General features: G+C 46.3%; 1 long non-coding RNA gene across 2 annotated transcripts in view; it reads right to left on the reverse strand.

Moving 5' to 3' along the window:
• Positions 1 to 23,339, reverse strand: part of LOC147121832 (uncharacterized) — a 37,664-nt gene extending 14,325 nt beyond the window's left edge. The window contains exons 1-2 of one of the 2 annotated variants that reach the window (XR_015077625.1): positions 21,933 to 23,339; positions 18,189 to 18,351 (exon numbers count right to left, since the gene is read on the reverse strand). This is a non-coding gene — a long non-coding RNA (uncharacterized LOC147121832). The remainder of the gene's footprint in view (positions 1 to 18,188; positions 18,352 to 21,932) is intronic. The other variant, XR_015077624.1, reaches the window with a different exon arrangement.
• Between the last annotated feature and the right edge of the window lie 65 nt (positions 23,340 to 23,404).

Genomic DNA, 23,404 nt, shown 5'->3' on the forward strand with positions numbered 1-23,404 from the left:
TTTTATCTGGCACCGACAGGACCAGCATGGTGCCGGTTGATCAAAAAGTCCAGATTACAGAAAGGTATACAGGTAGACTACCCTTTATCCGGACTTCCGAAAACCGAAACCCTCTAAAAACCGAAGGTTTTTTCGGTCAGCGTAAGTCGTGTGCACAACATGGCCAGAGTGGCGCACGACTTACAGGCCTAGCCGGATAAGGGATAGTGTAGCATTTTTCCGCATTTCTGAAAACCGAAATCGCTCAGCGTAAGTGTACCAACCTTTATCCGCACATCCGAAACCAGAAAACCTCAAAGCCGAAAGTGGAGCAAAGCATGACTTCTGAAAACTGTACTACAGTATTTATCCCTGTAACTACAGTATTTATAGTCATTATTTATCCCACCCTTTCGGATAAGGGATAGTGTATCCTTTATCCGCACTCCCGAAAACCGAATTACCTCTGAAAACCGAAGTGTTTTCGCGCACCTTCCGAAATTTTCCTAAAACCGAAACACGGCTGGTCCCGAGGTTTTTGGATAAAGGATAGTCTACCTGTACTTACTAAGGTACAAGAGCCCCGTACACGGCCACAGATCCAGGCGTCCCTATTGCATGGCAACAGGTGCAAGAACCCCGGTTACACTGCCACAGATCCAGGCGTCCCTGTTGCATGGCAACAGGTGCAGGAACCCCGGTTACATGGCCACTAATATGAAGTAAAACTTACCCGAACCTACTCCTGAATTTTGCCGGTTAAGAGAGATTTCCGGTTATTTAGGTGCCGGTAAAGAGTTTCCTGTACATAGGTACGACGGGTGAGTTGGCCAAGGCAGATTAGAAAATAGATTAAAAGGTATGGTGGTAGATAAACAGTGGCTAGCATTTAAAGAAATATTTCATAATTCTCAACAAAAATACATTCCATTGAGAAACATAAACTCCACGGGAAAAGTGAATCAACCGTGGCTAACTAAAGAAGTTAAGGATAGCATTAGATTGAAAGAAGCAGCTTATAATGTTGCGAAGAATAGTAGTAAGCCTGAGGATTGGGAGAGTTTCAGAAACCAGCAAAGGATGACCAAAAAATTGATAAAAAGGGAAAAAAATAGAATGAGAAAACTAGCAAGAAATATAAATGCAGATTGTAAGAGCTTCTACAAGTATGTAAAAAGGAAGTATAGCAAAAATAAACGTTGGTCTCTTAGAGGCTGAGACAGGAGAAATCATTATGGGAAATAAGGAAATGGCAGAAACGTGAAACAAATATTTTGTATCTGTCTTCACAGTAGAAGACACAAAAAGCATACCAAAAATGGTGGGGAACCAAGGGTCTAATGAGGGTGAGGAACTTAACGTAATTAATATAAATATAGAAAAAGTACTAGAGAAACTAATGGGACTAAAAGCAGACATCCTCTGGACCAGACAGCCTACATCCTAGGGTTCTAAAAGTGGTGGCTGAAGAGATAATGGATGCATTGGTTTTGATCTTACAAAATTCCCTCGATTCTAGAATGGTTCCAGTGAATTGGAAGGTCGCAAATGTAACACCACTATTCAAGAAAAGAGGGAGAGAGAATTCAAGAAAAGAGGGAGAGAGAAAACAGGGCCAGTTAGCCTGACATCAGTCGTCAGGAAAATGCTCGAATCCATTGTTAAGGACGTGATATCAGGGCACTTAGAAAATCATAACATTATTAGGCAGAGTCAACATGGTTTTATGAAAGGGAAATCGTGTTTGACAAATTTATTAGAGTTTTTTGAGGATGTAACTAGCAAGGTAGATAAAGGGGAACCAGTGGATGTAGTATATTTGGATTTCCAAAAGGCATTCGATAAGGTGCCACATAAAAAGTTTTTACACAAGATTAGGGTTCATGGGGTTTGGGGTTATATAGTAGCATGGAGAGGATTGGTTAACAGACAGAAAACAAAGAGTAGGGATAAACTGATCTTTTACACGTTGGCAGGCTGTAACTAGTGGGGTGCCGCAAGGATCAGTGTTAGGGGTCTCAGCTACTTTCAATCTATATCAATGACCTAGATGAAGGGACTGAGTGTAATTTATCCAAGTTTGCTGACGATACAAAGCTAGGTGGGATAGTAAGCGGTGAGGAGAACACAAAGTCTGCAAAGGGATATAGATAGACTAAGTGAATAGGCAGTAAGGTGGCAGATGGAGTATAATGTAGGGAAATGTGAGGTTATTCACTTTGGTAGGAAGAATAGAAGAAAAAAAATTTTGTAAATGGTGAGAAACTTTCAAATGTTGGTGTTCAGAGAGATTTGGGTGTTCTCGTGCAAGAAACACAAAGGTAGCATGCAGGTACAGCAAGCAATAAGGAAGGCAAATGGCATGTTGGCCTTTATTGCAAGTAAGAATAAGGAAGTCTTGCTACAATTGTACAGGGCCTTGGTGAGACTATACCTGGAGTGCACAGTTTTGGTCTCCTTATCCAATGAAGGATATACAGGAAACTTTCTGGTATCCGGCACTGACGGGACCGAGCTGATGCCGTTGGATCAAAACTGCCGTAGAAACCAGCGCTAATGTTAAAACATACGGAGCTCAGAGCTCCGTGTGAAGCAACAAACCCTGTTGCTTAGCAACAGCTTCAAAACAGTCGGCGCAGCTTGCAAGCGTCTAGCTGAAGCTGTTGCTTAGCTACAGAGATGCTTGCAGAGCCAGGACTAGAGAAAAGCAACGAAAAGAAAAAAAAACTTATCTGAACCGACTCCTGAATTTTGCCGGTAGATAGAGCTTTCCGGACATTTAACCTCCGGATAAACGAAAGTTTCCTGTACTTGCCTTGGAGGAGGTGCAATGAAGGTTCACTAGATTGATTCCTGGGATGAGGGGGCTGTCCTATGATGAGAGAGTGTATAGAATGGGTCTATAGAAGAATGAGAGGTGATCTAATTGAAACATACAAGATTCTGAAGGGGATTGGCAGGGTAGATGCTGAGAGGTTGTTTCCCTTGGCTGGAGTGTCTAGAACTAGGGGGCATAGTCTCAGGATAGGGGCTAGGCCATTTAAGACCAAGATGAGGAGGAATTTCTTCACTCAAAGGGTTGTGAATCTTTGGAATTCTCTGCCCCAGAGGGCTGTGAATGCTGAGTCTTTTGAGTATATTCAAGGCTGAGATATAGTTTTTTGGACTCTAGGGAATCAAGGGATATGGAGATCAAGTGGGAAAGTGGAGTTGAGGCTGATGATCAGCCATGATCTTATTGAATGGCGGAGCAGGTTCGAGGGGCTGTAAGGCCTACTCCTGCTCCTATTTCTTATGTTCTATGTAAATTGTGTGTCAGGCCTTCCCCCTGGTTGTGAGCATAGGAAGTTAAAAACAGAGACAGAAGGGGCGGTGATTATCAAAAGATTCCTCGTAATAACACGCCAGACAGTCTGACAGTCAAAGAGGAAGAAAGTCAGACATTTTTCCGACCTACTGCCTGAAGAACAATTTAAAAACTTAGAATGACCTCATCCTACAGATTATGTTGCCAAAAAAAATTAATTCTGATAACAGAGCTTCTGGTCAATTAGACTTTGGTGCTTTAAAAGGACAGTTCCAAATCTGGCCTGGCCTCATCAGTCATATTTTTTCATGACTCCATGCGAGTTTATTGGATTATTTTCCAAAATTATTTCAGTTGGACAAATTTATGCTTAGATTTAATGTTTGCATATTGCCATTTGTACTATATTGTGGATTTCTGCAACTGTAAATAATGTATCTTCCTGCTCTCAATTCTCTTTCCCAAAACACTTGATTTTGCTTATTCCTTTTCTGAAGCCAGACTCATCGAGTCATGAAAAATCATTGAAGTTTGCAGCATAGAAGGAAGCTACTTGGTCCATCCTGTCTGTGCCAGCTCTTTGTTAGATCACATCTATTACATTCCCATTATCTATCCAATTGGTACGATTTCATAAGCACTAAAACCCCTCAAAACTTTGCCCAAATGATCATTCTTCACACTTGCGCCTACACAAAGGCCGTGAATTTAATTGAGGAGGCAGGATGGGGGCGGGACAGCTGGTTTCCAGGTTCCGGTCTCGCTCCCAGCTGCATCCGCTCTGCAGACGTGATTTTATCTTTATTGAACTTGCTGGCCAATTAACAGGAAGCGGGTCTGATGACGTCATTTGATGACGAGTCATCAGCCGGGGTCCTTAAAGGGACCACGTCCACATGAAGTTTGATAGTTGTTCTGTCAGTGTTTGACAGCATTGAGGTGCTGTAAACACTGCACAAAGGTGAACAGTTGCACCCAGGCTCGCCAATGACTCCCTCCATATGCTTATGGAGGGAGTCACAGCACGCAGGGAGGTACTCTTCCCTTCCAAGGGCGGAAGAGACCGCCCCTTCCAAGGGCGGAAGAGACCGCCCCAGGACACCAACGTACCTTGCACCTCCACCTAACCCTCTATCTACTTTATCACTTCACCATCTCACCAGCCACCCCTCACACTCACCCTAATCCTACTGCAAGCATACCAACTAACAACACACAAGGGCACTTGAGAGGTTTAGCCAATGTCCATGTGAAGTTTCTGGTTGTTATACAGTGAAATCTCTTTCACAAAGTGCCCTTTGAGAAATGTCTTACTGAGTTCCAGTGATTGTTCAGTCATAACTTCCCCCTCCACCCCATAGTGATGAGTGTGCATGGAACGGCTTGAACATTAAAGGGATGCTTCATGGTGCAGGTGTGGGATGGTGTCAACCTGGCGCATCATGTGGCAGCAAGGGTTTACACCCTCAAGTGAAGAAAATCTGGCCATGGTATTGCCTTTGCTGGCCTCCCGGCCAGCACTTTTGTCAGGGGCTGATGCCCTGTGGTCAGTGCAGCATCAGGTGATAGCGGAGAAGTTTGGTGATGAGGTTGGTGTTGGGGCTGATCGTGGAAGGATTCGGAGGACCAAGAACTGATTGATTCATTGGCTCCGATGTTGCTGGAATAGATGGCAGCTGCAGGTGAGAGGACAGAAGCGATCTGTCACTGGCGAGAGAGGTTCTCCCAATGAAGTGGCACTGGACATATTGTTGGATCTAAAAACTTGTAAGCTGAAGAAGAAATTTCTATATGTATTAAAAATGCAGTAACCAACATTTTCTGCGCTCAAACTCACCATCTGCAACATGGCATCCTTGACACCACTTCTGCAGCGGTCAGCTTTTCACAAACATCAGAGCAGACTCAAAACACACCAGGATGAACTGGCGTGCTCCCCGAAGAGCGAGTAACCAGTGGGGGAGAAGGTAAACTTAGAAGCAAGCCTCAAAATACTCTTAATAAGCCATTTAAATAGGTGAATTGCCTCTCTCGCTGCTTGATGTCGGGTCAGTTCTGCGCTGACAGGCCTGATGTGCCTCAATTATTCCGAGACTCGAAGTTAGCAGAACAAAAGTAAGGCTTTTATTAACTCAGAACATAACACGTAAAATAGAGAGATGTCTTCCTTCAGGAGGCTGATGCCCGACTGAACTTAGATTACAAAGGAGCCAGGTATGGGCGGAGCCCTGCACACAACCAGTTCCAGCACATTCCAATACATAATACATGAGGACTGGGGGAAGGGAAAAGACACAGAAAGCAGGCAGTTACAAGACACAGAAAACAGGCAGTGATGAATGGAATATATTTCATCACATTCACCCCCCTTCTATAGATTTAGTCTGTTCGGGGGTTTGATAGTCCTCTGCGACCGACGTGGCTGTTGTGGTGCCGCGGGTGTCGGCTGGGTGTCCCCGGTAGCCTCCTGGGTCTCTGCCGGGGGTGCCGCCGGGGTTGTTGAAGGGGTAGTTGGTGGGGGTGCCGTTGGTCGATGTTCTTCCGGGGGGTGATGAAAGAATAGTGGGTGGGTAAGGGTTGCTGTGATCGTCGTCGCTGCTATTGCCGTGGTTGTTGTCGATGCCGGCTGGGGCGACGTCTTTTATGGACACGGTGTCCTCCCTTCCGTCGGCGTGCCGGACATATGCGTATTGGTGGTTGGCGTGGAGTAGGTGTACTGGCTCCACGAGAGGGTCCGTCTTGTGGCCCCTCACATGCCTTCGCACGAGTACCGGACCTGGGGTGGAGAGCCATGACGGCATGGATACGCCTGAGGTGGATTTCCGAGGAAAGACAAACATTCGTTCATGAGGCGTGGCATTAGTGGCCGTACACAATAGCGACCGTATCGAATGGAGCACATCCGAGAGGACTTCCTGCCAGCGGGAGATAGGGAGGCCCTTGGTCCTTAGAGCTAGAGTGACTGCTTTCCACACTGTCCCGTTCTCTCGCTCCACCTGGCCGTTACCCCGGGGGTTGTAGCTGGTGGTACGGCTCGTGGCGATCCCCTTGGACAGCATGTACTGGCGTAGCTCTTCACTCATGAAGGACGCCCCCCTATCCGTGTGGATATAGCTCGGCATACCGAACAGGCAGAACAGGCTGTTGAGGCATTTAATGACCGTGGCGCTGGTCATGTCTGGGCAGGGGAAGGCGAATGGGAAATGGGAGTATTCGTCCACAATGTTCAGGAAGTAAACATTGCGGTCGACGGACGGGAGGGGGCCCTTGAAATCTAAGCTGAGCCGCTCGAAGGGCCGTGTAGCTTAGATTAAGTGGGCTCTATCTGGGCGGTAGAACCGAGGCTTGCACTCGGCGCAAGTGCGGCAGTTCCTGGTCAGAGACCGAACTTCCTCAATCGAGTAGGGTAAGTTACGGGACTTTATGAAGTGGAACAGCCGCGTGACCCCTGGGTGGCAGAGGTCGTTGTGGAGGGTCTGTAGCCGATCCTCGGTGGCGCTGGCACACATCCCTCGTGAGAGGGCGTCAGGGGATTCGTTAAGGGCCCCTGGCCGGTAAATGATGTCGTACTCGAAAGTGGAGAGCTCGATCCGCCACCTAAGAATCTTATCATTTTTAATCTTCCCCCTCTGTTTATTGTTGAACATAAACGCTACCGATCGCTGGTCAGTAAGTAGGGTGAAGCGTTTGCCGGCTAGGTAGTGGCGCACTGCCTCCACCATGGCTTGGGCCTCCTTTTCCACGGAGGAGTGTCTGATCTCGGGGCCTTGGAGGGTCCTCGAGAAGAAAGCTACGGGCCGCCCCGCCTGGTTGAGGGTGGCCGCCAAGGCGAAGTCGGACGCATCACTTTCCACTTGAAATGGAGTGTTCTCGTCCACTGCCTGTAGCGTGGCCCGCTCAATATCCTGCTTAATGCTTTTGAAGGCGGCGTGGGCCTCAGCAGAGAGCGGAAAAGAGGATGCTTTCAAGAGGGGGCGGGCTTTGTCGGAGTAGTTGGGGACCCATTGGGAATAGTAAGAAAATAACCCCAGGCACCTTTTCAGGGCTTTGGGAGTGTTGGGCAGGGGCAGCTCCCGTAGGGGGCGCAATCGGTCGGGGTCTGGTCCGATTTCCCCATTCTCCACCACGCTGCCCAGTATGCAGAGGCGCGTGGTGTTGAAAACGCACTTGTCCTCGTTATAGGTGAGGTTGAGTTTTTGTGCGGTTTTCAGGAACCTCTCGAGGTTCGAGTCGTGATCCTGCTGGTTGTGACCGCAGATGGTGACGTTGTCGAGGTAGGGGAAGGTTGCCTGCAAGTGGTGGTCATCGACCATGCGATCCATCTCCCTCTGAAAGACCGAGACCCCGTTCGTCACCCCAAAGGGGACTCTGAGGAATTGGTAGAGGCGTCCGTTCGCCTCGAAGGCGGTGTACGGGCGGTCCTCTGGTCTGATAGGGAGCTGGTGGTACGCTGACTTGAGGTCAATGGTGGAGAACACCCGGTATTGGGCGATTTGGTTCACCATTTCTGATATGCGGGGTAGCGGGTAGGCGTCTAGTAGGGTGTACCTGTTGATCGTTTGACTATAGTCGATCACCATCCGTTTCTTCTCGCTACCCCTTACCACTACCACTTGGGCGCGCCACGGGCTGTTGCTGTGTTCAATAATGCGCTCTTTCAGGAGCCTGTCTACCTCGGTCGCGATAAACCGCCTGTCCTCCCAGCTGTACCTCCTGCTTTTGGTCGCTATTGGCCGGCAGTTAGGGGTAAGGTTCGCGAATAGCAAAGGCAGCTTTACCTTCAGGGTAGCCAGACCGCACAGTGAGGGGCGGCTGGGACCCACCGTACTTGAGCGTGACGCTTTGGTGGTTGCACTGGAAATCCAAACCCAAGATCACGCTCGCACATAGATTCTTCATGATTAATACTTTAAAATTATCATACACAGTTCCGTTAACGCACAATTGTACCGTGCAGTAACCCAGAATGGTCGATGTCTGGGTTTTATCGGCCATAGAGATGGTACCCTGAGCAGGGACCACCTTTAGGGAGAGTTGTTGTGCCAGTTCAGGGTGGATAAAACTCTCCGTGCTTCCACTGTCAATTAAGCATTTAACCCGGCACCCGTTTACCTCGATGTCCACCATTGATTTGGATAGCGGATGCGGCCTGGTCTGGTCCACTGTGACCGATGCCACTGTAGGGCCCTGATCGAGACAAGATGGCGTCCACGCTGTCTGCTCATAAGATGGTGGACCCCACGAGGTCGGGCGAGATGGCGTCCAAGATGGCTGCTCCCACGGCGCACACGCGGCGGTGGCGGGTTTTCCGGCGGTTGGTTTTCCGGCGGGGTTCCCTCTGCACACCTTCCCGAAGTGCCCCTTCTTACCGCACTTAAAGCAGGTGGTGCCTTTCGCCGGGCACAGGTTTCTGGTGTGCTTTGGCTGCCCGCAGAAGTAGCAGTTGGGTCCTTGACGCGTCGCGGCTGTCGTAGGGCTTCTGGGGGGAGAGCTGGGCCCCGCCGGTGTCGGGCGGGGAAGATGCCTTCCAAGATGGCGGTGCCCTCGGCACACACGTGGCAGCATGGGCGGCGCGGGCTGAAGAGTAGGCGTCCGAGTTTCTCTGGGCCATCTCCAGGGACCGCGCGGTGTCCGCAGCCTGTTTCAGGTCCAACTCCGTTTTTTCCAGCAGTCTTTGCCGGATGTGAGTGGAGCGGAGGCCTGTGATAAAGGCATCGCGAACAAGCTCGTCGGTGTACACTGCGGCTTTTACATCTCGGCACTTACAGTCCTTGCCAAGCTTTTTCAGGATGCTTAGGAACTCCTCCACCGATTCCCCAGGTCGCTGTGCGCGAGTAGCGAGTAGATGCCTAGCATACACCTCATTCGTAGGCTGCTGGTAATGCGCCTTTAAGGTGTTGCAGGTGGCCAGGTACGTATCGGCGTCTTGGATGAGGGGGTAAACCCGGTGGCTTACCCAATTCCGTAGCATTCCGAGTCTCATCTTCGCAGTGTCCGTAGCGTCTTTGACGGCTGCGGAATTGTCCAGGAAGAATTCCATACAGTCAAACCAGTGTCCGAAGCGTGCTGATGCGTCCGGAGCATGTTGATCCAAATCCAAACGTTCGGGTTTCAGGAGTTGATCCATAGTGTTGAAAATTGAGTTAATAAAATTGATGTGCCTCAATTATTCCGAGACTCGAAGTTAGCAGAACAAAAGTAAGGCTTTTATTAACTCAGAACATAACACGTAAAATAGAGAGATGTCTTCCTTCAGGAGGCTGATGCCCGACTGAACTTAGATTACAAAGGAGCCAGGTATGGGCGGAGCCCTGCACACAACCAGTTCCAGCACATTCCAATACATAATACATGAGGACTGGGGGAAGGGAAAAGACACAGAAAGCAGGCAGTTACAAGACACAGAAAACAGGCAGTGATGAATGGAATATATTTCATCACAAGACCCGACACCTGGGAGACTCGCGTGGAGGCGGGTTGACAGCAGACTTCCTACCCACTGTCAATCTTTGCTATTTTGACAATGGACCCGCCTCCAAACCCGCCCCCTCAGCGCCATTAAATTTGTGGCCTTCGTGTGCACAGGCAGCCTACTGGATGAAATCAGTCAAGTCCAATAATATCCTTACCCAAATTCACAAGTGCTTTTCAATAGTGGGTTCAGCGAATAGCAAACAAAAGTGGAAATGCTAGATTATTTACCACCACCACCACCACCTCGTTTTTAATTACTGGAAACTAAAGGAAAATATGTTTTGTTTATATTCAACGAGATTAATAAATGTTAACGAATGAATTCCAGCATATGAAAACACATGTGAAAGACAGAGTGAATTAGAGCAAGACAGAGAGACACATATAGAACAGATAAAATGATTCCAGATATGCATGTGCATATGTAACAATTGGAGGACCAGCCACATAGTTTCTTCGGATCCCTTGCCAAATTAATCTTATGAAATTTCTGGAAATCCTCATTTCCACCTTTTATTCTGATGGTAGTATGAGACTGTCCCAGACTACCACGTCTGCACAAAATGTCTGCCTGGAGTCATTGACCTGGAGTCAGAGTTAGAGACAATCCAACACACAAGGGATAATTTACTCCAGAGTACAGTCACACACCAGAGGAAAGCAAAGACGCAGGAAGGGGAGTGTTACTCAGCCGGGTAAGGAGAATGTAGGATAGGTAGCGAAGGAGGTCCAGCAAACACTGCTCCTGTCCAACAAGTACAAAGTACTCGATACCCGAGGGGATAAGGAGAAAGACTGTGGGAAGGACAGCCAGAATACCGCCCAAGGCACAGTGGAGCAGGAGGTTGTCCAAGGGGAGGAGGTGCAGAATAGAAAGATTGCAGTTGTAAGGGATCCTATAATTAGGGGGATAGATAGTATTCTTTGCAGTCAGGATCAAAGGTCCCGAAGTATATGCTGCAAAGGAAAGGGATATCTTGAAACGGCTGGAATGAATCTGGAAAGGGAGTGGTAGGATCCAGTTGTTAAGCTCCATGTTGGAACCTTCACCTAGTCAATTGCCTCCTGTATTAATCATCCATTTATGGCCACTGTCTTGCTGATGATGATTTATTCTTGGATTCATAAACATCCTTTAGATCGCACACACTCAGTGCACAATACCTTAAGTGCACAATACCTTAATTTCTCCAAGTGAAATATCTGAATCACTAGATCTTGATTCTTTCCATGCCTTTGATAGAATTTAAATAAAAACAAGATTTTACTTGTCTATGAAGACACACCGTCTTCATGTCCCACAAGTCAAACCAACAAGCTCCCATCTCTTTGGTTTGATGACTCCATCTTTAGTTCTTCACCTATCAATAGTCTCTTGACCACACAATCTCCTCTGGCTTCAGATGAAGCTCCAATACCTCGGTCATTGCTAAAGCTGTCTCTACATGATAGAGCGAGTTGAAGTAAGATGGGAGGATGCTCGTGTGGAGGATAAACACTGGGATAAACCTGTTGGGTCAAATGGCCTGTTTCTGTGTTGTAAAATTCTACGCAAGAAGCTGTATGTCCTGCTTTATGCTAAACATCAGTTTTCTTTTCACCTACTCTTAATATGAAGCCTAAATTCAAACCTCAATTGCCACTTCAATATTCAGAAAGGCACCTGCTTTGCACTTCTTGACAGGATACAAAAAAACCACATCATCTAATAGATCATGTGTCAGTCACTTTTTGTTTCCAAATTCTGTTACAATCGCTCTTGTCTTTTTCTGCTACTATGGTCACTGTTCCTATGAACCTTTCTCGTTTGTTCCACCAAAGCTCCACAGATATCACCCTGCATGTCCTTACTTCTGCCTGCAATCTTGATGCGTTTTTTCAAACACTTTTTCTTATCTTCTATGAAAGTGTTCACTCATGTCAAGGTACATTTCCACGGATGACAGCTGCCCTTCAAGTGGCAATTCTCCATTAAAGAGCGAGTGTCAGCAGGCTGCCTCGACAGTGAAAGACATCTTAGCCAACCCTGACCTTGTCCATCTGATACCTACATACCTGTACTTTCCAGCAGGGGCCACAAGATTGTGATCAGGAGTGGGAAAACTAGCTAATTTATTACTGCCCCATGTTCAGGGACACCAACGGCAATTGCAATATGCCTACACACACCCCAGCTGAGGGGAGTTAACGTAACATAGACCAGGGATTGAACTCAATCTGCAGCAATTAGTTCCACATTAAATAGAGTACATAACCACCTGTGCGGTCAGGAGAGCGGGAGGCTCCGCTCGGCGATGCAGAGAGCCCTGCAGACAGAGAAGTATCAACCAGAGTCTGCCGGATCTGCACAACCCTCCACTGGGAGCGCCGACCCTCATCTGTGTGAATTCCTGGAGACCGGCTATCTGGATGAACAAGTGAAGACGACCAAGAAGCTTGTAGAGACTGTGACCCCTGCCTTGTAGGCATGAGGGCTTGTGACTTTGTACAAAGAGCTGAATGAGCTCTGTAAATGTGATTTACTGTAAAATGTTCAATTTTAAAATTAAAAAAAAATAAAACAACTGAGCCATTAGGGAAGTTATGGGAACTCAATATTGTATGTAGAACTAAAGTAATTAAATCTGCTCATTTTTCACTGTCCCTATACAATGTCATACATGGTCCAGCACCATAAGCAGGGAATGGGAGAGAGGAACAGATCAAGAGAAGAACAGAAGGAAGAGGTGGGGGTGAGGCGAGAGTGGGGCCAAATGGAGGGAAACACCCTCAGCAGAGAGAAGGGGCCTAACCAACTCTCAGTGGGATGTTTTGATCAGTGCAGGGAGTGAAGAGGCTCCCATTTGCTTCCCCAGGCCCAGAAAGGTGGTGGCTCGGAGTGGAAAAAGTTCACTATTTCTCCTCTTCTGCCTCCCAATTGAGCAGTAAGAGGCACAATGTCGCTTGGTTTTCATGGCCATTCCTGCTGTTGTGTCAGGGGTTGGGAAGGAAAGAATTTGGACTGCGGTACCAGGCCAAGTCTTAATGTTGCACAGGAGAATTGAATGTACTAATGTGCCAAGAACAGTTAGCCATTTCTACTTTGAGGGAGGGACTGGTGTACAGATATTTTGCTGCTACGCTGTGGGGTCGGCGTTGTAAGGAAGAGAAGCCTTTCTCTTTTAACACAATTTTCAAGCTGGACATTAAAACTTGCAAGAGCTGTAGCAAAGCAGTGAAACCAGACGTGCTATCAATAAGGAAGAGAGAATGGCCCAGAAATTCTCCACGGGTGAGTACGCATGTAGTGCCAGTTTCCTGCATGCACGGGAAACTGGCACTTCCGTTCCCCTGAAAGAAGGGGTTCAGAGTTCGAACGCGTGCGCAGGAGAGGCTGCGCATGCGCATCGAACTTGCGTTTTTTTTATATACAGGTTTTCCCGGGAGGGTAAGTCTCCAGAATTTACACATTTAAAAAGCAGTTGAAAGGCCTGCTTTTTACAAGGTAAGTGGTGAATTAATTAAAATTAAAACATTTTTTCCACAGGTTTATTATTTTAATACTTTAAAGGTAAGTTTATTTTTAGCCCCATTAGAAAATAAAATTATTTTTTTCAAAAATTTTAATTATTGTTTAAAATAGTTATTTCATGTAATTTATAGTTTATTTTAAAAATGTGATGGTTTAAAAAAAAAGTTATTTGAAAATTTAGTGGTGTTTTGGGGCTCGTAGTATTTCTAAGTTTGACAGCACTTCCTGTCAAACTTATGAATGGAGCATTCCCTGCTCCGATTGGCTCCCCATGGCCCACGTGATCCCAGGGGACACATTGAACTAACTGCGCCCCTGGGATACGCAAGCACTGCGCGCCGGCAGTTGGAGCAGGCCCAGGATCGGAGTTCCACGGGGGCCACAGCTCAATGGCCGGCGAGCTAGGTAAGTGCAGATTGAGGGCTTACACCCGCGGGAAGGCCCTGACCCGAATTTCTGGGCCATTGTGTAGCTAAAGGAGGCGTCTGTGTAAATAATGAGGGATTAGGCTTTGACGAGATAACAGAACTCAGTGGACCTCTTCAATAAACAATCAGCAAATTTGCCAGCTCGACGGTTGAGATTTGCGCGAGCTATCCAGCCAATTAACTGTTACTGTGGTCTTCACATGCTGGCTCTAGCTTTAAGTTTAAACAAAAAGTGCGACATACTATTGGCCATCATGATCTAAGACGATCATCGATAGGTCAATGAGGCCTTGGCGATGTAACATTCTGACCACCATTGAAAGGAAAAGATATAAAAGCTGTTAAGGTAACTTCATTACTGCAGTCGGGGGTGGGGGGTTCGGAAGAGGAGCTTCTCTTCTTCTTAGGCAGTCCTTCGGACCCGAGGATGACTTGCTTCCACATTAAAAATGAGTTCGCAGGTGACTGATGAGTCCAATGCGCGACCTACAGTCTCTGTCACAGGTGGGGCAGACGGTGGTTGAAGGGGCGGGTGGGTGGGGTGCTTGGGTTGACGTGCGCTCCTTGCGCTTGCTCCCGGCGAAGAGACTCTGTGTTCGGCGCCTTCCCGGATGCTTCTCCTCCACTTTGTGCGGTCTTGGGCCAAGGATTCCCAGGTGTCGGTGGGGATGTTACACTTTTTCCAAGGAGGCTTTGAGGGTGTCCTTGAAGCATTTCCTCTGCCCACCTGGGGCGCTCTTGCCGTGCCGGAGCTCAGAGTAGAGCGCTGGTTTTGGGAGTCTTGTATCGGGCATGCGGACAATGTGACCCGTCCATCGGAGCTGATCGAAGCTTTGATCACACTCAATGCCGGGGCTGTTGGCCTGAGCATGAACACGGACGTTGGTGTGCCTATCCTGCCAATGGATTTGCAGGATCTTGCGGAGGCAGTGTTGGTGGTACCTTTCTAGTGCTTTGAGGTGCCTGCTGTACATGGTCCATGTCTCTGAGGCATACAGCAGGGCGGGTATCACTGCTGCCCTGTAGACCATGAGCTTAGTGCCGGGTTTGAGGTCCTGGTCTTCAAACACTCTCTTCCTCAGGCGACCGAAGGCTGCACTGGCACACTGAAGGCGGTGTTCGACAGCGTCGTTGACGTCTGCCCTTGTTGACAGTAGGCTCCCGAGGTATGGAAAGTGGTCCACGTTGTCCAAGGCCTTGTTGTGGATTTTGATAATCGGAGGGGGGGGGCGGCAGGTCGGTAGAGGACCTTTGTCTTACGGATACTTAGTGTAAGGCCCATTCTCTCGTACGCTTCGGTGAAGGTGTTGACGATGCTTTGGAGTTTGACCTCCGAGTGAGCGCAGACGCAAGCGTCGTCTGCATACTGTAATTCGACAACAGAGGATGGGACAACCTTGGATCTGGACTGGAGGCGACGGAGGTTGAACAGTTTCCCGTTTGTTCTGTAAATTAGCTCCACTCCAGTGGGGAGCTTACTGAGGGTGAGATGGAGCATTGCAGCAAGGAAGATCGAGAAGAGCGTTGGTGCGATGACACAGCCTTGTTTGACCCCGGTTCCTACGTGAATTGGGTCTGTGGTGGAACCGTTGGTCAGGATCACGGCTTGCATGTCGTCATGAAGCAGGCGGAGGATGGTGACAAACTTGAGGGCAGCCGAATTTGAGGAGGACACTCCATAATCCCTCACGGTTGACAGTGTCGAAGGCCTTTGTGAGATCAAAGGCGGCCATGTACAGCGGTTGTTGCTGTTCCCTGCATTTCTCTTGTAATTGACATGTGGTGAAGATCATGTCCATTGTGCCCCTTAGTGGGCAGAATCTGCATTGCGACTCTGGGAGGAGCTCTTTGGCCACTGGGAGAAGGAGATTGAGGAGGATTCTTGCGATGACTTTCCCTGTGGCAGACAGCAGGGAAACTCCTCTGTAATTACCGCAATCGGACTTGTCACCTTTCTTGAAGATGGTCACAATTACAGCATCTCTGAGATCCCGTCATGCTCTTCTCCTGCGCCTCACAAACAACCCGACGACTCCCAGTGATGCAGAGACAGAGTGTCCACAGCGCCTGCACTCAAGGCCTCCATAATCAGCACCTGTGAAGAGACGCTCGGTCACTCGACCAGGAAACACCAAGACTGGTTCGACGAGAACGACCAGGAGATCCAGGAGCTAATAAGCCGCAAGCGCAAGGCATTCCTAATCTGGAAACAGCAACAGAGCTTGAGAGCAAGAAAGCAGCTCTGCAGAAGCCTGAAGGCCGAGGCCCAACAAAAAACTCGCGACCTAAAGAACAGATGGTGGGTGGAGAAAGCGCAGGAGATCCAGCAGCTAGCTGACAACCACGACGTGTGTGGATTCTTTAGCGCAGTCAAGGCCATCTACGGCCCAAGCACCCAAGGCCCTACCCACTGCGGGCCAGGAACGGAGAGGTACTCATCAAGGACAGAGAGGCAGTCAGTGCCCACTGGAAGGAGCACTTCGAAGATCTCCTTAGCTGCGACTCTGTCTTCGACGCGAGTGTCCTCAACTCCATCCCACAGCATGATACCCGTCACCATCTCAGCACAACCCCAGCCCGGCATGAGGTTGAAAAGGCCATCCGACAACTGAAGAACAACAAGGCCTCAGGAGCAGATGGAATCCTGGCCGAGGCACTAAAGCATGGCGGAGAAGCACTACTGGCACAAATTCATGAACTAATTCATCTTATCTGGAAGAGGAGCTACAGTCAACAAGAAGGGAGCCCGGATGATCATTGAGAAGAGAGGTGCAATCAACAGGAGCTGGCCACTTCAGGGTGATTGTATGACCATTTACTTACAACATATTTCGGCACTGTATTGCTAGAGCATCTTTATTGCTAAGAGTAGAGTAAGAAGGGCATTGTATTGCCAGGTAGGCTAGGAAGGGCATTGTATTGCCATTTAAATGTATAAGCGTTTTTATTTTATTTTCTCTCTTCTTTTCTTTTAATAAACAACCTAATTTTGGGTGATTCATTAAATATTCCCCTTGTAATTCGCAGGTCAAAACGAACTACAAGCCGGAGAATAGGACAGCGAGGCTTACAGCATGTACATGTTCAGTATTTGCTCATGTCCGGTGCAGAATCACCATCAGGTGCGGCCTTGTGGGAATTAAAGAGGTGCGATCAACCGGAATGGAGTTTACACAGAGTGGATTAGGAGAAGAAAAGTTGGTTAGGCGTGGCTAAGAATTTTTTTTTCCCCAGAGCACCCAAGAATCAAGCCACTAATTGTGGGCAACACAGCAAAGGGGGGGGGGGGGGGAAAGAGGGATTTCAAACAAGCTGATAGCTGGAGATCAGAGGTCCTGATCAGCAACAAAGCAGCAATGGAGGCGTTTCATGGTGATAGAACCTGACATTCTGCTCGGTGTGGGTGGGAGACAACTTAAGCAAATATTTATCAAACGCTGACGCAAACAATGTAATAGTGGGTGCGGAGGGGGTAGGGGATTGAGTTGGGGTGGGTGCCTTTCAGTGTGAAGCAGCCACAGCGACATTTCAAACACTGAAAGCCAATGAAGGTCACAGATTTACAGATAGGACGATGCTTCCATGCTCTGTGCCTATAGGAGCAGGAGAATTAACTGACACTACTTTGCTTCTTTTTTTTTACATTATATAGCAGAAAGTACTACTTATGGCCCAACCAGTGCACGTCAGTCATGCTGTGTGGGATGCCAGAATGGGTGAGTGTATGATGGCACTTCTAGACATTGAAGACTTCTATCACAGAACCACCTAGGGGCATAACTGGTACTACAGGCAGCCATAATGGATTTGCTCACAAGGGCAAGTTTACCTTGAAGGTTTTAAATAAAATGTGCGCCCCACATAACAATTTGATATACAATAGATGCCGCCTCAAGACTGTAAAGAGATTCCTGTATTTCACAAAAACTTTAAAATGTTCCCGTTCCCAATTTTCAGCAGCACAGACAGATGGATAGTTGGCTACCAGATTGCGTGCTTGATGGCAGTCTATAAGAGTGGTCCTTTCTATGCCATTGAACTTTTCCGTGTACGTTTAAATGCTAACACTTGCATTTAAGTCAGGTCTATGCTACAATCCACTATGCCCAATTTATGAACCATGTCACAATATTTGCCTGCAATATAAACAAAATGAAAAATGTTGCAATGGGACCTCAATTTGTTCGTGGAATGAAACACATTTTGCGAAAAACTATGAAACAGACAATGGCTAAGTCCTTGTGAAAATGACAATGTCTTTGAACTGTGGCTGCACATCCAAGTGTTGGAGGATGAATGGATTCAGGTTCAACTGTACAAGTGTAAGAGCTCAGGCAACAGACAAATGTAGCCAAAGTGCAAGGTAACAGGAAGCAGCGTATGTGCTTGTGCACCCTGTATATTTTCTCATGGTTAGTTATTCATCGATTTATGGGAGGAGAAAACTACATACATCAAACTAGAGAGGGGCTTATTCAGTACAATTTACCTGGAGGGCTCCAAGAAGGTCATACATGTTGACAGGTGAGAGAGAAGCTAGCATGTCTTCACCAGAACAGGCTAGAAGAAGAGCTGCCTGTTGCTCTGCATCATCTGACGAGATGTGGGAACCTGGATTCTGTCCGGCAGTTAGGGGTATCTCCGTATGAGGACTAAGTCAGAGGGAAAAAAAATAAAATGAAATCCATATTCCTTTGCACAAAAATATTTCTACTGCTACAGAGGATGCAAGTTTGGGTTCATAAAATATTACCACATTAAGAACTGAAATAATGGTACTTGGAGCATAAAAACACGCTCTGTGTCCTATAAGGGATTGCTTTTTTGAGAGTTTCAAAATGTTTTTCTGCCAAAAATTCAAGTGAATATTAATTAAAGCAATCGTTATTTCAAATCAGTTTAAATTGTGTAAAGTTAAAGCACAAGAGGCCGACAGGCATCTCAGACACTGCCACAATGGATAAAATATTCATGGGGGGGGGGGGGGAAAAAAAATCACAGCAGAGTACAGAAACACCCGATTACTAGAAACATGGCATAGGATGGATCAAATAACTGAATCGATTTCCCATCAGAAAGTGGCTGGGAGTAGTTACTACACTCAACAGTTGAATTTACATCTGTAAATATAAATCATAAACCTAGAAGTCACTCAGCGACTTCATCATCTGAACTCTGTTACTTCAGCTCCCTCACATGGTCAAACTCAGTAATGCCTCTTGGTCAGCTGAAGCAGCAACAATGTGCTTAACCTGCATTTATGTAATACCTTTAATGTAGAAACATGTCCCAAAACGCTCCAAATGGACACCAAACCAAAGAGAGAGATATTAGGTGGAGTGACCAAAAGCTTGGCCAAAGAGGTGGATTTATAGCAGGGTCTTAAAGGAACAGAGGGAATTCCAGAGCATGGAGCCTAGACAGCTGAAGATCTTCTTAGGCAGTCCCTCAGAACTGAGGATGACTTGCCTCCACATTAAAAATGAGTTCTCAGGTGACTGATGAGTGCAATGCGGGACCTACAGTCTCTGTCACAGGTGGGGCAGACGGTGGGTGGGGTGCTTGGGTTGACGTGCACTCCTTCTGCTGTTTGCGCTTGGCTTCCGATTGCTCCCGGTGAAGAGACTCAAGGTATTTGGCGTCTTCCCGGACACAACCACCAATAGTAGGGCAAAGAGAAGCAGGATGCATGAGGCTGGAGTCAGAGGAATGGAGAGTTGGCTGGGGTGGGGCGGGCGGGTGTTGTGCTGCAGGAGGTTAGAGATAGGACATGAAGGGATTTGAACACAAAGATGCAAATGATAAACCCGAGACACAGAGCCAATGTAGCTCAGTGACTTGATGGGCGAGCAGGACTTGGTGGGGAACGGAATAGAGTGTTTTGGATGGTAGGCTAGCCAGGAGAAGTAATTGAGTCTTGCACAAATGAAATAAACTATCCGATGAGGATGCAACTGTTATTTTTCTACCTTTGTATTTGTCATACAGCTAAATGAGCCAACTGAAAAGGGGTAAATCCAAAAGTCCAGATGGCAAACTGATAGCGTATCAAGTACAGTGGAGTATATATAATTATTACAGCAGCCCAAATGTGCACCGCAGCCTATAATTCTCCAAGTACTGCAGTGAGTACGCATATGGAGTCAGTTCTGTGCAGAGACAGCAGAGGTGCACCCCCTCATAGCCAGCAGCACTGTTTCAGAGAGCAATCAGGCAATACTTTCACACCTTGTGTATCAAACGACATTAATACCAGGTCTCATGACTCATTCACAAAGGAAAAGAACATTGCTCCCTGTGAAATGAATCAAGCTTTTATCACTATTTGCCTTTAACTCTCACATTTAAAACAAGCCTTTAACTTTTTTTTTGGCTCCAAACTGCTTTTTCCTTAGTTGCCTTTCAGTTCTTAAACTGGTAGGTTGATTGGCTATGATAAAATTGACCCTTAGTGTTAGGGGGATTAAATACGTGGGGTTACAGGGATAGGGTGGGATATGTGTCGGTGCAGGCTCGATGGGCCGAAATGGCCTCTATCTGCACTGTGGGGTTTCTGTGATTCTGTGTGGTGGGAGCAATACACTGACAACTACAGCCAATAGATTTTGGTCAGTTTATGAATTGGCGCTCATTAGCATACGCACATTAAATGTATCTTCAACCTTTACACCCGAGAGAGAACATGGGTCTCCCAATTCAGGTATGACAATGATCAGATGCAGAACCCTTAGGGTGCTCGTGAATTTGATCTTGCAAAATTAATGTGGTATTTTAAACAATTTGGATCTTTCAGAGTGGAGAATTAGCCTCCACTGAATCATTCTTTTGGTAATTTCCAGATACAGTTGATTTCTACTTTTTAACTCTATACTTTTGACGAGTATTACAAAGCTTTTCAAAATAATTTTTAAAAACTGAAGCACTGTGGGGAACCTGCCAAAAAACAAAGGAGAACTGGCTTCATATAGTATGAATAAAAATGAATTTTCTTTCACATCCATGCTGTTTGGTTAGCTCCTCTCGGACATGATACAAATTATTTTACACACATCTCGTTATCCAAATACTTACACAATGAGGGAGGGTTCCCTCTGTGCCCTCCAGCAAGATCACAAACATGCCCTTTATATTTTGCTATGCATTTATCTTTTTCCATTGAATCGTTCTTTAGCAGTTGGTCTCATATTGAAATCTAGCTGGTTGCTAGCTTGCTTGTAAGATATGTTACTGTAGACTAACAAGTTCCAGTCACTAGTCTAAATAGGATATTATGGGGTAGATATTCAACTTGCCACCCAAGTGTAAAGCTCATGTTGTGGATCAGCTGCCCATTAAAGAAACTGCCCAACTTTCACTTCCATACTTGGGCAGCAACTTGAACATCTACCTCTATGCATTTTAAAAAAAGACTCCCCAATTGCTTGAGTGCTTGCTTCATAATGGATCCTACAAGGGAACATATATTTAAAATCAAAGCCACTTTGCTAACTACAAATTTCAGTCTCCTGTCCAAGAGTTACCACTCATTTGATTTTAACAAACCCTGCCCCCGTTTCCTGTTTTGACTTTAAAATAAAGTATATAAATCAGCCCGTCTCCGATCATTTTATTCTCTTTCGGATGAGACGTTAAACTGAGGTCCCATCTGCCCCCTCAGGTGGATATCGAAGATCCCAAGGCACTTTTCAAAATAGAGCAGGGAGTTCTCCCAGCGTCCTGGCCAATATTAATCCCTCAACATCACAAACAGATTATCTGGTTATTTATCTCATTGCTATTTGTGGGACCTTGCTGTGCGCAAATTGGCTGCCGTGTTTCCCAAGTTACAATAGTGACTACACTTCAAGTACTTCATTGGCTATAAAGCACTTTGGGATGTCTCGAGGTTATGAAAGGCGCTATATAAATGCAAGCCTTCCTTTCTTATTGTATAACCCAGCAGAATGGAACTTGGGTACTGGAGGATCGGCAGTAGTTTACTGCAACTCGCTATTGTGCTGCTGAGCTGAAAAAAAATTAAGCATCACATTTTCAAGAAATACATATAAAAGGTCAAAGTAATTGCAGAGATTAACACTAGCAACAAAATCCTAGTGTTTGCTACACTTAACGTTACTTTCAGGTTTTCTGGATTCCCCTTTTAACTTTATGCTTGAGCCCTCTTTCTCATCCTTACTAATTCTATTACCTTAAAGAAATTAAAACATACATACACATCTGATACCGTACTTACCAGTCAATAATGTTGTTGTAGGCAATAATGCTGTTCTTTAAATATGGCTGGGGGTTAATACTACTTCCAAAAGCATACTTAAAATGGCCATCACGTAAACGGTATGATTTCCTCCTGGATATCACAGCTGTCAGAATGTCCTTCAGATGATTCTATTGGAGGAAGCACATAAGTCATAATGCACGTATTACTCTAAGGTGGAGCTGTGTTTAAACTGCCCAGCCCCTTTCTGGGCATAAAGTCACTTATGTTATTTGGTTTCTTTCACCTTTTTTCTTCAAAATATTTTTGACTTCTGTGTTTTAGTTTATTCCAATGGGCAAGTCCAGAGAGTGTTTTCAGTTGCCCGTATAAAATTCATAGTATACAATACTTAGGTAACGGAGCCCTTTTGAGATTATTTCAGCTATGGGTTCTATTCTGTATCTTTATTGGATTAGTCTTGTGTTCAGAAAGTCACAGAATAATTCTACCATAGTCTTTGATTTAGATTTTAGCTGCCAAGCCATAGGCAGTTTTTTTTTAATAAAGTGAATAGTAGCAGTAACACAATATATATTTTTGCAGTAGTTGTTAAACGTAGCTAACTTCTTGTACAGTGGAAAAATAACAAATAGTTCACATCTGCTATGCTAAACTATGATGCCAGTAATTTCCTTACAAAGCTGCTCCTTTTCTCCTCTCAGTCCATGGAAGCTATCTGGCCTGACCAACTCTCCACCGATTCCAGACTCATTGATTTGAAAAGACGGTAATAAATCTATATATATATATAAACGGATACTTCTGTCTATCTGTCCTTGTCTGTCTGTCCTCGGGTGTGCGTCTGTCCGGCTATGCGCTCGAAAGTTAGAGCGTACCTACGCGTGCGTTACGTCGAAACAAAGCTTACCTTTCCAAAACGGTCTTAAGCGTATTTACGTTTCGGCCGGGCTAAAATCGCGCCCGCGGTATCCGAAAAACCTTCAACATTCCGCTCATTATCCACTCATTACCAAAGAGTGACATTGGGGTCGACCAACCCGATGGTCGACCAATCAATGCGTGGCGGGGGCGGGTTCATCGCATGTGCAGCTGGGTCCTCCTACAGTCGAGTGACAGGACGATTGACCAATCCTATGCTTCGGTGACATGACGATCGACAATCAGTGCGTGTGTGGGCGGGCCTCATCGTTCTGAACGGAGGTGAGTGGCCGCCATCTTTATTCTCACCTTCTGTGTGTTTATTTGTTAGGAGCGATATCTTTTTTTTTTAATGTGTAAAACGTAAAAACACAATGTCTAAAACCTTAAAGCACAATGAAGATGGTGTCCCATCTTCTTAACAGCCGTTTAAAAAAAAATAACTTTTGGTGTTTTCAGCAAGAATGCGCGTTCCTTCTCCGTGGCAGCTTTTTAAAAAAAAAACATTTTTTCTGTTCGTTTAAGCGGCCCCCGATCGCCGCCATCTTTGTGAAGGCTGGAGGGGCGGG

The sequence above is a fragment of the Somniosus microcephalus genome, chromosome 3, assembly GCF_052327205.1.
Source record: "Somniosus microcephalus isolate GS21.2 chromosome 3, FLI_Smic_1.0, whole genome shotgun sequence".
Lineage (NCBI taxonomy): Eukaryota > Metazoa > Chordata > Chondrichthyes > Squaliformes > Somniosidae > Somniosus > Somniosus microcephalus.